We start from the raw sequence: 17,930 nt of genomic DNA on the forward strand, positions 1-17,930 counted from the left end.
TGCATCACACCAGTAAGCATGTAATGTTCTGTTGTCTCTTTTTATGATAAATACTAAGCTTAATCAGTGGGGGAGGTGTCATCTGGCTGATGCATTCATTATTAAGTTCCATAATTCATCATAAACCTCTGAAATTTAATATTCATACATTTTATAGAGTGTGAGACTGCTTTCCTTTCTTAATGTTCCAAAGAGGTCGAGAAGTTCCAAAAGATTACAGCCATTGCAGTTAGATGTTGTCGCAGTGACAAAGAATTCATCTCTTCCTGTGTCACAGGGGGAAGGAGAAGCTAAAAGTTTCCTTCTGCAGGCAATGCACGGGTATGCTGGATAGTGAGAATTTGTTGTGGTCCCTGGAGCCGTAGTTAAAATATATATATCTTTTTTCTGCGAATCCTCAGTGACCTCCCATTCAGACTGATGGTTTATTTTAGAGAGCACGTATTTTCATGAAAGGTGATTGCCCAAGAGTGCAAAAACTGATTTAGGTGGGGAGGAAATCTTAGATATTACACTGAGTCATGGCCCTCCCAAGGAGCCACAGTATGTGCACAGATATAAAGTATGTATTTAGTATTAAAATTTCATGGGGATGGGGAATGATTAGGAATAGAATGTCTAAAAGGGCTCTTTAGGCAGGTGATAGTGAAAAAAATAGGTTGAGAAATACTCATCTGGGGTCAGTTTCTGCTTCTGAAACTGTTCATTCTCTTCCTGGGGTGTTTGCTCATTTCTGAGGGCCAGGATAAGTGGAAGTGACTTTGAGGGATTTTTTTTTTTTTTTTTTTTTTAGCTATTCCTTCTACAACCTTCCAAACCATATCAGTTTGGAAGGTTTTTGGTAGGTTTTTCCAGGTGAAGAACCCATTCTCCTCTCAACAGTCTTCAGGCACAGAAACCCTGCAGCATCCTCTGGTGTAACCCCCAGATCATATTCCATGTGAAACCTTTCCATTCAACTGGAGTTAACTATTATATTGTCTCTGAGTTTCAGCTCACCTTTTCTAGTGTCCCACGTTAACAAATATCCAAAAACTTTAAAAAGTAAAACATAAGTAAAAACATACTAAATGAGAGCTTTGTTTGCACATCCACTAATTATTTGAAGACTCTTACCAGTTGTCCTTCAGCCTTCCTCGTTTATCATCTCCCATTGGCTGAATTCTCTTGGAAGTCATGTTGTGCCATTGCTAACATTTCTATACTTCAATCTGAAGCCTTCCCAAAGCTGTCTATGCCACTGTGCGTTATAGATATAACCAGCAGAGAACATGTAAGAAATCCCTGCATGCTTTCTCCATACTGTACTGTGTCTTTGCTAACTCCTGATTTGATTTTATGCATTTATAAATTTTCTATTATATTTGCTCATACTAAATCCTTATTTATATTCTGCAACACCATTTTGTCCGATCTTCTTGAATGTCCTACTGTTAGCATTCTTTGTAAGATTACACTGAGTTGCTTTAATTCCCTTTTTCATTGGCGAAGCATTAGGGGACATGGATAATTTCTCTCATCATTTGTGGTGATTATGTCATTCTGGTCATTGCTGGAAGCATCACTTCCTATGGTCTCTACCCTTATGTCACTTCCACATCCCATGGGTATCACACTGTGAATAAAAGAAATATCATAGGAAAAGTACAAGAAATGCGTCCAAAGGCAAAATCACTGAAAGGAGTCTGATGTGTCACTTGGATAATACTGTTGTCCTTTGGTCTTTTTACTTCTTAATAAAATGATGATTCTTGATGAAATAGGTGATTCTCTCCCAGAATTAGCCAAACAAAGCATGTTTGGGAAATAATGGTTTTTTTCCTCTACTTTAAAAACATATCAACAAAAATATTTTTATAACAAGCTATTCCCTCTGGGAGTTATTAATTCTGGACAAGACTTTTTCAAAAAATAAGGATTTCTGTAACTGTTAGAGGGAAGAGTCCATTTCTAATCTGACAATTATGCTGTTTTACTAGCTTTGAGTGTTCTAATTTTGAAGTTTTTCAGTATCTTTTCTAATTGCATCAAGAAAAAAGATTTAGCATAATTTTAGTTCCATTTGTGATTAAGGGTTTGGTTATAACAACAAACTAACAATAAAAAACAATTAAAATGGAAAATAAAACTAAAGGATATTTATGAAATCAGTTCTTTGTGAGTTTAAGAATTCAAATGTCACAAATAAAAGACACACAGCCGTCATCTATTTTGTCTCTCTTATGTGTTTGACTTATTTCTTTAACAAATATATTCTTCATCTTGCAATGATCTTGGAACAGATAAATGAAAAACAAGGTTAACTTTACAAAAAACTAATTCAGAATTTATTTTAGAACCCATGTACCTATTTGCATTTTAGCAGAAGTTCCTTTGTTCTATGAAAAGTTTTCCCAGGAGGGTGTCATGTGTATTGTGTAGCTTCTCAACAGATTAATGTTGTACTGCTTTTTTCTTGCAGTAGAATTCAGTATTAAGTTTGGTCATGACCCGGAATACAAAGATAAGAAGTCTATATTGTAGAAAAAGCTCATCAGTCAGAGTAAATGAACCTGAAGTAGAATCTCAGGCTGGCCCCTACCTTGTTTGTGTGACATAGGGTAGTATATCTGTCCCTCAGAATTCTAAACTACAACTGGACTTATAGATTTGTTCCTACGTAGCTTATAATTTGGGGCGATAATAATATAAGATTAAACGTCCATTATGTCCATCACAAATCCAATGGACATGAACTTGGGCGAACTCCAGGAGATGGTGAAGGACAAGCAGGCCTGGCGTGCTGCAGTCCATGGGGTCACAAAGAGTCAGATATGACTTAGCGACTGAACAACAACAAGATTAAAACATAAACATATTTAGAAAAGCAGAAATGTGTAAATTCTGTACATGCTGTGTGTTGTACTTGGTTGTGTCCGACTCTTTGTGACCCCATGGACTGCAGCCCACCAGGCTCCTCTGTCCATGGGGATTCTCCAGGCAAGTATACTGAAGTGGATTGCCATGCCCTCCTCCAGGGGATCTTCCCAACCCAGGGATCAAACCCAGGTCTCCTGCATTGCAGGTGGATTCTTTACCTGCTGAGCTACCAGGGAAGCCATAAATTTTGTATACTTATATATTATTAGTACATTTATATATTATTAGTACATTTGCAGTCACTATGTAATAATTTGTACACGACTCCAGTAACAGCCCCTGTTCCTAATAGCAACAATAGAATACTATGTCTGACAAAAGCTGTTTGGGACAAGGTGATTTCTAGACACAGAGCAGAGAGGAATGAGACTTCTGAAATGCAATCACACATATGAAATCTTTCTCTGCTTCTCGGGTTCGCTGTCTGAAATGTGTACCACGATGTGACCAAGAGGCAGGCTGTGGACTGGATTTGCCCTGCAGGCATGATTTGTTGAATCTACATAGATTGTTGTTGTTGTTGTTGTTGTTTAGCTAGCTGCCAACATTTAAAATTTGGAAAACTTGATCCAAAAATCAGAATTTCTGGCTTCTCCAACTAAATCAGAAGATCTGGCAACACTAGGCTTTTGCTTTCTTATGGCAAGAATTGGCTGAGAAGTGGCTGACCCATTTAGACTGCCACCTGCACCACTCCCTGTTGCTGCCCAGACGTGGCTGCTTGTCAATTACCGTCGTCTTGTGACACTGGGATGCTTCGCTCACGTATATTTCTTGCCACTCCCCGAAGGCATTTCAGGTCACAGCCCCTGCTCCACTGTGTCTAAAGGGACCACTGAGGAAACCACTATTTTAATTTTCAAATGTATCCCCATACACATTGAATATATGCTGCATTATTAGATTCTCTCTAGAAACCTATACTGTATTAATAATAAATGGAAAACTGTCTTAAAGACAATAAATGCAAACCAGATGGCTTTAGTCTTTCCACCCAACAACAGCAAAAATTGATACTCCCATAAGAAGCTTACTTCCCAAGGAAGCTAAGCTGATCATTAAATCTATCCACTCTTTCAATATCCTAAATTCTTAAATTTCACCTCTGCTTCCAAGCAGACTTCATTGCTACATTAACCAAAATGATAAAGAACTGTCATTGGGAGGTAATTGTAGTGTCATCTGTAACAATTACATATTTTATCTGACTTTTCTTCTAGTTCATTATTAAGTAGGTATTAACAGAACACATTATTTTTAATGGAAACCTCTTGTTCTAATGCAGCATTCAACTAACTGGGTTCCATGAAGACAAAAAACAAACAAAAATTCCCAGTACTTAATAAATTAAAATCTAAATGAGGAAATCTAATTAATGTAATTAAACTTTGATTGAGCTTGTAAAATGTATTACTGCATACTAAATTAAGTTGAATATCTACTCCAGAGGAAGTTGTATCATATAATTGAGACATGACCTCACCTATAACCAAATCAGCAGAGGATAAGAATAAGCATTTTCAAGAAATAAATAGAACATAAAATTCTATAAAGCAATTATCCTTCAATTTAAAAATTTTAAGAAAGAAATATATAGAACATAGAGGGGAAAGGTATCAAAAGAATCCTATGTTTATTAACCCAGAGATAGTATTATGGGGCTTCTCAGGTGGCACAGTGGAGAAAGCAATGGCACCCCACTCCAGTACTCTTGCCTGGAAAATCCCATGGACAGAGGAGCCTGGTAGGCTGCAGTTCATGGGGTCGCTAAGAGTCAGACACAACTGAGCAACTTTACTTTGACTTTTCACTTTCATTCATTGGAGAAGGAAATGGCAACCCACTCCAGTGTTCTTGCCTGGAGAATCCCAGGGACAGGGGAGCCTGGTGGGCTGCCATCTATGGGATCGCACAGAGTCAGACATGACTGAAGTGACTTAGCAGCAGCAGCAGCAGCAGGTGGCACAGTGGTAGAGTCTGCCTGCGATGCAGGAGACATGGGTTCAGTCTCTGGGTCAGGAAGATCCTCTGGAGGAGGAAATGCCAACTCACTCCACTATGCTTGCCTGGGAAATCCCATGGACAGAGAAACCTGACGGGCTGCAGTCCATGGGGTGGCAAAGAGTTGGATACAACTTAGTGACTGAGCGCACAATATCATGGGTACCTGTTTCTCCATAGCCATGCATATAATATCTCAACAATGATGTGTTTAATATTGCTAAGAACTACATGCTTCAAGAGATAGTGGAGGACAGAGAGCCTGGTGGGCTGCAGTCCATGGGGTTACAAAGAGTCAGACACTACTTAGTGACCAAACAACAACACGCTGACTTCCATAAGAGGCAGCAACATTTAGAAAAGTCATATATTGTGAGTTGTTTATTTATCTGAAGGCTAATTATTTCACTTGGGCTTGTCTTAATCAGAAGTATAATCACATGAAGGTACAAGGGAGACATCTTGTCCACACAAAGTCTGTGGTTAAGGCAAAAACCTTGGTAAAAATGCGAGGTCATTTAGGATGAAGTTTGGTGGGAGAAGTTAACATTGGCTGGACATGAGGGATCCCTGCCTGGTCTCTGGATGAGAATAGAGTTCTTTCTTGCTCAAAATCTCAGATTAAAAGCCTCAGCTCCCTCTGTTTCTTGCTGGCCTCACACATGCTGGGCACACTCACACTTAGAGCCTCCACACTGGCCATCCCCCTGCCTGGATGATCTGCCTCAGACAGCCTCATGTCTAACTCCTTCCCCCTCAAGTCTTTGTTTGAATGTCATCTTCTCATTGATCTCTGCTGGTCACATCTACCCAGAGCCCCCTTCCTCTGCTCTAATTTTCTTTTCCCCATATAATCTGCGTGATATAATTTATTTATCCAGGGATTGAACTTGCATCTCCTGTATCTCTTGCATTGCAGATGGATTCTTTACCACTTGAGCCATCAGGGAAGCCCTTTTTTATATAACTTATTTGTTAGGTTTATTGTGTATTGTCTGTCTCCTCCAGCTAAATATAAATTCCATGCCTTCAGGGATCTCTATTTTGTTTACTGAGTGTCTGACACAAAGGAGATACTCATTAGACCTTTGATGAATAAATGAATGGATGAACGAATTCACACGGCAGACAAGTGCCTAATTAAGATCTGCTATCAGAGAGAGATTAATTAAAAGCAAGGTATAATAATGATAACATTAAGTTGATGATACTAACACCAAAAGTATATATTTAAGTGTCTAAGCACACCCTAAGCCTTTTAGGTGAATAATCTCAGTTAAACAACCCCATGAGGTTGGTTATCTATGTTTATCCCCATTTTAAAGTCAAAGTTACCTAAGAAATCTGCCTGAGATTACAAGCAAGAAAGTGATGTCACACAGGCGTCTCTAGAGGCCCCACTCTGAACCATAGAGGTCACCCCCACCCACAAGGCATCAGGCTCTCCTCATATTGTCTTCTCTGCAGATCCCGGGTCTGTGTAGTTTTGCAGTTCAGCCTTCAGTTTCTTTCCTGGTCATTCGTCGATGTGATTGCAGTAGTGAGTCTATGACCAGTCCATCTGAGGTCAGAAAGTATTTCCAGTCACGAGGTATTCATTCACAATGACAAAGTAGACCCTTAGTCAGAGATCAGGTCAGACAACGGATCTAACAGGGACACCAGAAGGTCAGAATATAGTCCACAGAGTGTTGAGGGGTGTGAGGCCAAGACTGGAGGCCAAAACGAGAGTCCCTGCGTAGGCAGGAGACACAAATCCAGAAGGAATCGCCCAGCGTGGGGTAGGGTGTCCCTGTGATCCATTGAAATGGTACATAAAAACTTCGAGAACTTCCCTGGTGGTCCAGTGGTTAAGAATCTGCTGGGACATGGGGTTGATTCCATATAGGGGACATGGGTTCGATCCCTGGTCTGGGAAGATCCCAAATGTCGAGGAGCCACTAAGCCCAAGGGCTACAACTATCGAGCCTGTGCTCTAGAGCCTGGGAGCCGCTACTACTGAGCCCACGCGAGGCAGCTACTGAAGCCCAGGCGCTCCAGAGCCTGTGCTCCACAACAGGAGGAGTCGCTGCGTCACGAAGCTCAAGCACCGCAACTAGGGAGTAGCCCCTGCTCGCTGCAACCAGAGAAAGCCTGCACACAGCAATGGGGACCCAGCACAGCCAAAAAAGGAAAGAGAAGGAAACTTCTAGGTTTTGCTCCCAGCTGTGAAATGGGGCGGTGGGGAGAAAGCATGCATGTCATTCATCCTTAGAGGAAAACAAGCAGACTTTTTAAAGAATTAATAAACAGAAACACCCAAAGCAGAAGATGAACTTAGACATTAAGAAATTTGAGAACCTATCACAGTTAATTTTTGCTAATTTTTCTTCTCTGTGAAAAACATTAATTCATCAGCCACAATATAAAATATGTGGTTACATTAGAAATATGTAACCAAGAGGCTAGAACAAAGAGTGGCTGGGGACTTAGGTATGCGTGTGTCCCCTGGGCTAATTTAGAAATGCAGAGGAAACAGAGAAGCAACGTCCATTCCATCCACTTGACTTCTGCCCTTTCCTCTGAGGCACCATAAATGTTTACCAGTTTCTGGTTCTAGCCAGAGATCTCTAACGTGTCAGGATATAAGGCTGCCCTGTGCTTCCCCAGTGGTTCAGCGGTAAAGAATCTGCCTGTACTGCAGGAGATTCACATTCAACCTCTGGGTCAGGAAGATCCCCTGGAGAAGGAAACGGCAAGCCACTCCAGTTTTTTTGCCAGAGAATCCCAGGGACAGAGGAGCTTGGTGGGCTACAGTCCATGGAATCACAAAGAGTCAGACACGGCTGAGCACTCACTCAATGCTGGCCTGTGTTTGAAGGCCGGATGCTGTGATGAATGACTTTCACCCTCCTGTTCCTAGGGCTCCATGGATATTATCCATGAAATGATTCAACTACCAAACACAGAAGAAGCATTTGTCATGAGAGGAGTGGATAGGGGGAGTATTTTTTTTTAATAGTAAATCATTAGATTCGGCAACTACTAAACCACGGAAATTAAAGAAAATTCACCCAAAAGGCGAGCCTCATTTCACACTTCCAGGAAGAATTTTTAACACATTTCCAACCTTAGCATGAGCTTCCTGAGATTGTGAGGATAACACCCGTGTTAAGTATAACAGGGCATTAACTGGACATTAACTACTAGAGTTCAAGCACAGCTGATCCATGAACGTGGAATGGAGAAAGAAGATACTTCCCATGGAAAGCTTGCCAAAACAGACCAGGTAGCCGGGCGAGCAGAAAAGAAAAAAGTTTTTATTCGGAAAAACTGGAAAAGAAACTGAACCCTTTCCTTTACCATTTGTAGAAAGATGATCCTAAAGGGCAGACTTTGAAATAAAAATTTATTAATCTATTAATTTATTTGGCTGTGCCAGGCCCTAATTGTGGCATGTGGGATCTAGCCCCCTGACCAGGGATCAAACCCAGGTTCTCTGCATTGAGAGTACAGAGTTTAGCCACTGGACCAGGCAAGTCCAGGCAGACTTAATTTAATGAGATTGGGGAAAGATGAAATAGCAGGTAAGATTCAACAATTCAGTTCAATCTTCGGGGAAAGAGTCCCCCAAGCTCTTATGAGAAAATGAACCTCAGAGCCACAGAGGTCCCTCTGCCTCCGCTGGCACAGCCTCTGCCTGTCCCCAGGCTCCCCTTCCTCGTGTCTGACACTCTACAAAAGCTAGGCAACGACTCTCCCTGCCTCCAGATCCCCTCTCCCCTCCCACCTGTCACAAGCTGAAGCCAGGCTGCTTTCTCTAAACCCCAGACCTGTGCCCCTCTCCCCATCCCCCAGACCACCTTGCCTGAGAGCCCACCCCCACAAAATAATGATTTTGTTTCTTCCCTTCCAGACTCTCTTTAGTCAGCCCCCGAGACAGGCTTCTCACAGGCTTCTCGTGAGTTAGAAAGAAAGCCCAACAACACTTGCACTCATCCTCAGGTGTTTGGATGTCGTGGCCTAGAAAGTTTAAAATTAAACAATGGAGAGTGATCTATGGATGATGTCATTGCCATCTCCCCTCACCTTTATTTCATAGAAGAAAGGACATTTCAACAGCAAAAGAATAGAGATCTCGGAATACAAGCCCGTCCTCTGGGTTTCCCTAACGTAGTGAAAGCGTCTACACCTGCAGTCGCACACCGACTGATGACTTTGGGATGTCAGGCAGGTGAAATAGCCATGTGTTGTTTTTGTGAGTTGCTTTGGTGCTGGTGGTGGCGGGTTTTCCTGCCAAGTCCTGACCACCTAGAGACACTTGATTGCTTGGGCAGCACAACTCCTCAATGTCTGGTCACTCGCCCTGTGATCCTGCTTGCCTGACCATCTGTAAGAAGGAGGGCAGGGAGCCTGTGCTCCTGGACAGCCTAGGGGAACAAGCACGCAGCCGACTCCAGCAGCTGCCACCGCCTCTGAGTGACCTGAAGACAGAATTGCTGTGTCCACCCCTAGAGGTGAGAGACCATCCTCCCTTCTCTCCTTTCTCTGCCACTAGTCCAATCCTGATCTGCGGACTGAGAACTAGAACACTCAAGCCTCTTTGGCTTAGGAGCCTCCTCTGCCACCCACCCTGACTCCTAGGTGGTCTCAGGTAGGAGGCAGGCAGCACCAAAGATAGTCTGCACGCTAGCCAGCATCTGAGTCTGGAAGAGTGAGAGGGAAAGTCACTGAGTTGTGTCCTACTCTTTGTGACCCCCTGGACTGTAGCCCACCAGGTTCCTCTGTCCATGGGATTCTTCAGGCAAGAATACGGGAGTGAGTTGCCATTCTCTTCTCCAGGGGATCTTCCTGACCCAGGGATCGAACCCAGGTCTCCAGCACTGTAGGCAGATACTTTACCATCTGAGCCACCAGGGAAGCCCAGTTCTAATACTTAACAGACTTTTAAATTTTCTGAGTAAAAGACCATCATGCCATCTGTAAATAATAATGATTTTGTTTCTTCCCTTCCAATCATTACATCTTCTATTTCGTTTTCTTGCCTTATAGCACTAAATAGCACCTGTATACAGGTATAGTAAAAGCACCTAAATATTTACCATTTGGTCTTTATAGAATATTTACTAATCTACACTTTACACCATAGTGAGTGAAAGTCGCTCAGTTGTGTCGACTCTTTGCAACCCCACGGGCTATACAGTCCATGGAATTCTCTAAGCCAGAATACTAGAGTAGGTAGCTGTTCCCTTCTCCAGGGGATCTTCCCAACCCAGGGATCGAACCCAGGTGTCCCTCATTGCAGGCAGATTCTTTACCAGCTGAGCCACCAGAGAAGCCCAGGAATACCGGAGTGGGTAGTTATCCCTTCTCCAGTGGATCTTCCTGAACCAGGAATCAAACCAGGGTCTCCTTCACTGCAGGCAGATTCTTTACCAGTTGAGCTACCAGGGAAGCTTACACCATAGATTTAAGTGTAAGAGCAAAGACACCAGAATGAATGAAACTTAGAGGCCTCTAAACATACACTGAAGTTAAATGTCATTTCTTATTTAAATTAGTTTATCCCTACCCAAAAAAACGACATTTAACTTCAATGTGTGTTTAGAGGCCTCTAAGTTTCATTCATTCTGGTGTCTTTGGACTTCTGCTTGTGTATGTGTTCTTTTAGAAGATGTGAAGTGGATCATCACTTTGAGTTGAATGAGAAGATATGACCTGGGAGAGAAAGGTATTAGAGCAGGATTTGGGGCAAGGGTGATCATTGAGAAGAAAGAATGAGACCACACTGTTCAGAAGTTCTGAATGTTTCCGAGTCCACTAAATTAGAAAGTGACTGCATTGTCACCTCCCCCTTTATCTTCCTGAAAATTCCCATCCCAAAGCCTTAGGTAGGGTCACTCACAATAGGATCTGTGCCAGGGCTGGGTGGAGAGAGCCATGTGGCCCAGGGTGGGGTGTCAGAGCTCAGGTGTCTCAGCTGAATGAGAAGGGTCTCCAAGTAGGAAAAGGAATGGTCAGTGCAGAATGTTGGAACTGAGTCAGGATCAGGAGGGTGGGAAAGGGGTGGCCTGGCTCAGGTTACTGGAGCCCAGGTGGAATGAGGCAGGCATCTGTGTAGGAAGGCTGCCTCCCATGAGGTGGCAGAGGCCCATGGGGTGAGGAGGTCATCTATCTGAGAGGGCAGGCTGGTAGAGGGTGTCAGAGCCTGACGGGGTTGCAAAGAGCACTTCTGCAGGGAGAGAGAGGCAGCAGCAATGGAAGGCTGGTTCTACAGTATGGTGGGGACGGGGGTGGTTAATCAAACAAGTAAATATACTCCATTAAGCGTAATGGAAGTGAGGTTTCTCACCATCAAAGAAGGGGGTTACAAATACGTAAACTGGTTAGCCTAAAATCAAAGGTAACTATTTGAACCCATGTTTTTGATATAGATACCTATAGAAATAAACCTAAATGTAAATATGTGTGTGTATATATACATATATGGGGCTTCCTAGGTGTCACTTGGAGAAGGCAATGGCAACCCACTCCATTGTTCTTGACTGGAGACTTGGGTTTGATCCCTGGGCTGGGAAGATCCCCTGGAGGAGGGCACAGTATTCTTACCATTCCAGGATTCTTGCCAGGAGAATCCCATGGACAGAGGAGCCTGGCAGGCTACAGTCCATAGGGTCGCAAAGAGTTGGACACGACTGAAGTGACTCAGCATGCACGCACATACTGGTCATGCCCTCTCACTGAACTGGGTATCCAGCTCCCAGCTCACTGAAAGCCAGCTGATAGGTGAGCTAGTTTTGCTGACATACGAGTGTCTGAGGTTACCTCTTTTCACTCCAGTAGGGCCTTTGGGACCTGCAATGCAGTCCAAAGGGTGGCAAAGAGGCAGATACAACTGAAGTGACTTAGCACATGCACGTGCGTATACACACACATACACACACACGCATGCATATATTACACACAGAGGTGTGCTGTTGCACCACACACTGCATTCCTGTCTCTGTCCACTAACAGGACCTGACCCCAGTGGTGTTCTGACTCAATGAACCCATCTAGAATGTGGATATTATTCTCTGCTAAAAGGAACCAGGAATTCTTAGAGGTAATGGTTGCTTTCTTTGCTGGGGCTGCGAAAATCCAAGATGAGTGTGAAATAGTGAATATCAAGAGCCTGGAAAATGTTTATAAGCTTTAAGGTAGAAATTCTTTTTTTAGGAAACTATCCTAAATGAAATCACTGTAAATGCTGAAAAAATTTTAGCCATAAATATGCTCATTACTTTATCGTGTGTAATAAGCAAAACTGGAAACCTAACAAAGAATAAGGTAAATGACCCAAAATAGTAATGAATATTCACTGAATTGGATGTTATACAGACATTAAAATTAAGTGTATGAGAATGCTTATATTATAATGTTGAATTATAAATGGAGCATCTGGATTCAGCATAAGTAAAACATCTCACCAAGGTCTGGCTCTTCCTTGCAACTTTCTAGAACCCCTTCTGCTACATCTCATGTACCCAAGTGTATATCAATGCCTTGAGATGTGGTTGGATTCTTGCTGTTTCAATATCTTGACTTTTCTGCTCTCAAAAACCATCTACCCTCCTAGGTTTACACCATTTAGCCACACAACTCTCTACCACCCCACCCACCACTATCATCTTTTTGTCATTCTCTACACCTGCCCTCTGACTTCCCCGGTGGCTCAGACCGTAAAGTGTCTGCCTGCGGTGTGGGAGACCTGGGTTTGATCCCTGGGTCGGGAAGATCTCCTAGAGAAGGAAACGGCAACCCACTCCAGTATTGTTGCCTGGAAAATCCCATGGACGGAGGAACCTGGTAGGCTACAGTCTATGGGGTCACAAAGAGTCAGACACGACTGAGAGACATTTATTTATACACCTGCCCTCTGGGCTTCCTGGGTGACTCAGTGGTAAGGAACCCACCTGCCAGTGCAAGAGATGTGGGTTCAATCCCTGGGTCGGAAAGATCCCCTGGAGAAGGAAATGGCAACCTAGGCCAGGATTCTTGCCTGGGAACTCCCATGGATAGAGGAGCCTGTCGGGATACAGTCCATGGGGTCGCAAAAGAGTCAACTTAGCAACTAAACAACAACACTCCCCCTCATTCATGGAAAACCAGGGCACTAATTTCCCACAATTCCTCTCAATGCCAAGTCTTACATGTCCTAGGGAGCATCTCTGGACACACAGACAGGGCATCGCGGTCTCTCATTTTACTTAATTTACATCCCAGAGCCAGTGTTGCTCTTCCCTTCTAATCCACTTTAGCAATCTGATGGTGCCAGGCCCTTTGGAGCTCATTATTACACAGTACTGATCAGCTTTGAAATGTTAAACTTCCAGACTCCACCATAAAGCAGTTTTTCTGCTCTTCGCTTAGCAACTTCAATGTTCTTATCCCTCTGTCCTAATGCATCCATCCTGTTATTCTGAATCTTTGGATAGCTAGTAATTAGCAACCTCCTAAGACTTAGGTTAAGTGGCAGTTTTTGAAGAGCAACCTCATTAAACATCCTCAGCCTGGCCAGATCCCATGCAATCTTCCTCTTCTATTAAACTGTGAATGAAAGATCTGGTTTTTAACTCAAGGTTTGAACATCAACAAATAGTTCTCTTTTACTACAAGAGTCACCATGTTAGTAAAATACTCTTACTTCAATGTTTCTATTTATCTAGAAGCTAAAAAAACACTTTAGCTTAAGAAAAAATAAAGTAAAATAAAAGAATGTAAATAAAAAGGATTTGGACTTAGGAGAAAAAAAAAAAAAGCTCGGATACTCAAAATGATACACGAAGCACATGTTGGCAATCAAGGTTCTCACTTAACCCAGAAGGCCCTATAAATTCTCGCTGCTGCTGCTAAGTCACTTCAGTCGTGTCTGACTGTGTGCAACCCCAGAGACGGCAGCCCACCAGGCTCCCCGTCCCTGGGATTCTCCAGGCAAGAACACTGGAGTGGGTTGCCATTTCCTTCTCCAGTGCATTAAAGTGAAAGGTGAAAGTGAAGTCGCTCAGTCGTGTCCGACTCTTAGCGATCCCATGGACTGCAGCCCACCAGGCTCCTCCATCCATGGGATTTTCCAGGCAAGAGTACTGGAGTGGGGTGCCATTGCCTTCTCCAATAAATTCTTGACAGTCCCACAAAGAGAGGAAAGAGATTACATTCTGTTCAAAAGAACTTTCCTGTATTTTGAAGATCTTAGTTCTTTGAAAATTAATAATCCTGAAGTGATAACTTCTGTTTAGTTTGAGAAAGCCTGTTAAAGAGAACCTCAGTTCTCTGACTGTTCTTATAAAGCACAGTTCATTGTTCCTGGGTTTTCAAAATTACAGTGATATAACCAATCATTTGTTTTATTTGATGTTGTGTGTAAGCTTGCTATTCAGATTTAAGGAAAATAATATTCAAATTAATATTTTAAGCAAGGTGTGAGGCTTCTGTTCATGGATTGCAACAACTAATGTGTGCCTTGTGGAACTATCTGCATTTAATAGATTTTCTCAAAGATTAGGGTGACTCAGTTGACGTTCTTTAAAATGTAACTGCTTTGGGTCATTTTACAAGATTGTCTCATTTCTTAATGTTTGTGTGTCTTTTACTTCATTACTTGTTCTATTTATATTTCCTTGTTTGCTGTGCCTCTTAAAAAGCTGTATATATGAAAATCTCACCAGTACTTATCCTTTTAGGCATGAAGAAAAATTATCTGTAGAGAAAGTAAGTAAATTCAGGAAATACATTCAACCCAGGAAATGACTCGATTATCTACATGATGTGATATATAATTTACTCATTTTCCAGAGGATCAAATTCAGGGTTGGAGTGACGGTTTGCTCATGATCACATATGTAGGAAGTGACGGCGTGATGACCCAAATATATTCCTCCTTTGTCCTGGCCCGTGTTCCTGTGGGAGAAGACACAGAAGTGGAAGAGAGACTTATAATGCAGACATGATCAGGAAACAAAAACAAAGTAAAATCACAGATTAGAAAGTATATCTAATCACATCTTCGGTATTAGCAATGGATCCTCCTTAGGGCATACTTCAAAGACTTAAAATATAGTTTAATAGGTAAAAAATAAATATATACTTTTTTAAAAAGAAAAGTCTCTACTTTAATTGAGTAATAGAATATTGGAAAGGGTAACTGTGGCCTAAAATGATGATATCCAGTGAGGACAAATTCACTGTTTTCATAATCTTGTCCCAAGAACCCAGAGTTTATCTGGTATTAATTTGCTAAAGCTGCCGTAATGAAGTCCCACAAACTGAGCTGCTTAAACAAGAGATTTGTTGAGATATGTTTTCATGAAATAATGAGAATGATTGGTCCTTGGATTTTAAAGAACCATTAATATCATTGATGGTAAGAAGAGACAAGACCTTTCTGGGTTTTGAAGCATTTACAATACTGTATGTTCTTTTGAGCCCACAGTTCTTGGGTCTAGATGTCTGAGACCAAGGTGTTAGTAGGGTTGGTCCCTTCTGTCTCCTGGCTCTTGGTGGTTTCCTGGCAGTCTTTGGTGTTCCTTGATTTTTGCTGCATCATCCCCGTCTCTGCCTTCATCTTCACATGGCATTCTCCGTGTGTGTGGTTGTCTGTGTCTGTGTTCATCTCTGCCTTTTAAAAATTCTCTATTATTATTATTTTGGGGTCGTGCCAGTGGCGTGCAGGATCCTAGTCTCCTGACCTGGTACTAAGCCTGTGTCCCCAGCAATGGAAGCCCAGAGTCCTAAGCACTGGGTTACCAGAAAACTACCACCATTCCCCACCCCACCCCTTTAAAAAATTAGTAAATAACAGTACCAATCATGTATTAGGGACCCACACTGCTTTAGTATGACTTCATCTTAACTAATTAACTTGACAGCGCTTTACTCTCGTCTCTTTTCCACCTCCCTTGCACCCACGGAAAAATGGGCTGGAGGGCTTAAAGAAAGAGTGCTATATACAGAACCATTTTCCTTTGGTTCACCAAGACTGAACCTGACCATCTTTTCCTTTAGGATAATTCCTCTCTGCTTCCCCTCACTCTCTTAAACAATTTAGACTCCTAAGGAATTCACTCTTCTGTTCCTCAGATATGCCCTGTCGAGATCACACTGGCTGAACCTCATTTGTGAGCCTTCATTATACTGAAAAAACTTTCAAGCCTTTTTAAACTCATGCCCCCTTTCTCCTGACGCTTGTGTCTTTTTAGTTGCAGATATTCTCTAGAGCTGAGAGGCTATTCATCAATAATAATTAGAATTGAGGGAGGGGACGTTAGTTGATCCTTTAGTATGAAGAGCAATATTGGTGGTATTGTCCATTTGATTTCTTGCCATTATTGCTTATTATTTGAGTTATTATAAGAGAAATATATGTTAATATTATCTAAGCCTAAATACTCTTCTTACTGATAGATAATTTTCTCAGTCTGTATATGAGGTAAAAGATGGGTTTCATTTTTAAAAGTGTTTTTAACAAAACAAATATATTTCATAAATAACATAGGTCTTAAAATCCCCTGAAAAAATGTTTCAAAAAATCTCCCTCCTAAAGAATAATAGTTAAGATAGCCCAAGAACCAGAGTTAGCAGGGAATTAGGATTGAAACTTGGCATCTTATTAGTTTTTTTTAACAGATGTTGTATGGTTATTCAAAAGAACATACAGTATTGTAAAAGCTCTGAAAACCAAAAAGGCCTGTTGTCTTACTATCAACAATATTAATGGTTCTTTAAAATCCAGGGACCAATGACTTATATTATTTCATGAGAGCATACCTCTTGTTATTCAAAGAAAATCTTATAATGGTTTATTTTTTAAAAAAAAGATCCCCAAAACCATCACCTGACCTAAGGTAGGGTCATGAGGCTGAGTCACAAAGTGTCTGGAAATTCTTCTCCAGCATTCTGACCTCCATCTGGCAGTGACATCATCTTGTCCTCGCTAGTTACAGGACCTGCTGGGCAACAGAAGGGAAACTCCGAGACACAGTAGATCACTGGATAAATCACGCTGTTTCCCAATGAATTTTATATTGTTTATTTTTTTATCTGGGGTTCTCACCCCAGAGATTAGTGGTATAGATCCCCCTTATGAAGGTGAGTAATCATTTCAAACTTTCACTCAAATAGCAGGTAAGAAACTTGACCCATTATCCTAGAAAACTGGTCCATGGCAATTTTTTAAACCTTTAATTGAAGTATAATTGATTTACAATGTTGTGTTAATTTCTGCTCAACAGCCAGATGACTCAGTTATGCATATATATTCTTTTTCATATTCTTTTCCATTATGGTTTATCATAGGATGTTGAAGATTGTTTCCTGTGCTATACAGTGGGAGCTTGTTTTTCATCCTGTATGTAATAGTTCGCATCTGCTCATCTGAAACCCCCAGTCCTTCCCTCTCCACCCTCTCCCCCTTGGCAACCACGAATTTGTTCTCTGTGTCTGTTTCATAGGTGTGCTCATTTGTGTCAGATTTTAGAGTCCACATATAAGCGATATCATACGGTGTTTGTCTTATTCTTTCTGACTTACTTCACTTGGTATTAGAATCTCTAGTTCATCCATGTTGCTGCAAATGGCATTATTTCATCCTTTTTTATGGCTACTTGGTATTTCATTGTGTATGTATATATATACACCACATCTTCTTTATCCATCTCTCAAAGCACATTTAGGTTGTTGCCATGTCTTGGCTATTGTAAGCAGTGCTGCTATGGGCATAGGGTCCATGTATCTTTTTGAATTAAAAGTTTCATCTTGGTATATGCCCAGGAGTGGGATTGCTGGATCATATGGCAACTCTGTTTTTAGTTTTTTGAGGAACTTCCATTCTGTTCTCCATGGTGGCTGTATCAATTTACATTCCCACCAATAGTATAGGAGGGCCCACTTTTCTCCACATCCTCTCCAACAGTCCATGGCAATTTTCTCTAGGGTGATATAAAGTGCACTGTTGGAAATATGACCTCTGGTCATGCTTTTTTTCAGAGCATGAG

Source organism: Budorcas taxicolor, chromosome 8, assembly GCF_023091745.1.
Source record: "Budorcas taxicolor isolate Tak-1 chromosome 8, Takin1.1, whole genome shotgun sequence".
NCBI lineage: Eukaryota > Metazoa > Chordata > Mammalia > Artiodactyla > Bovidae > Budorcas > Budorcas taxicolor.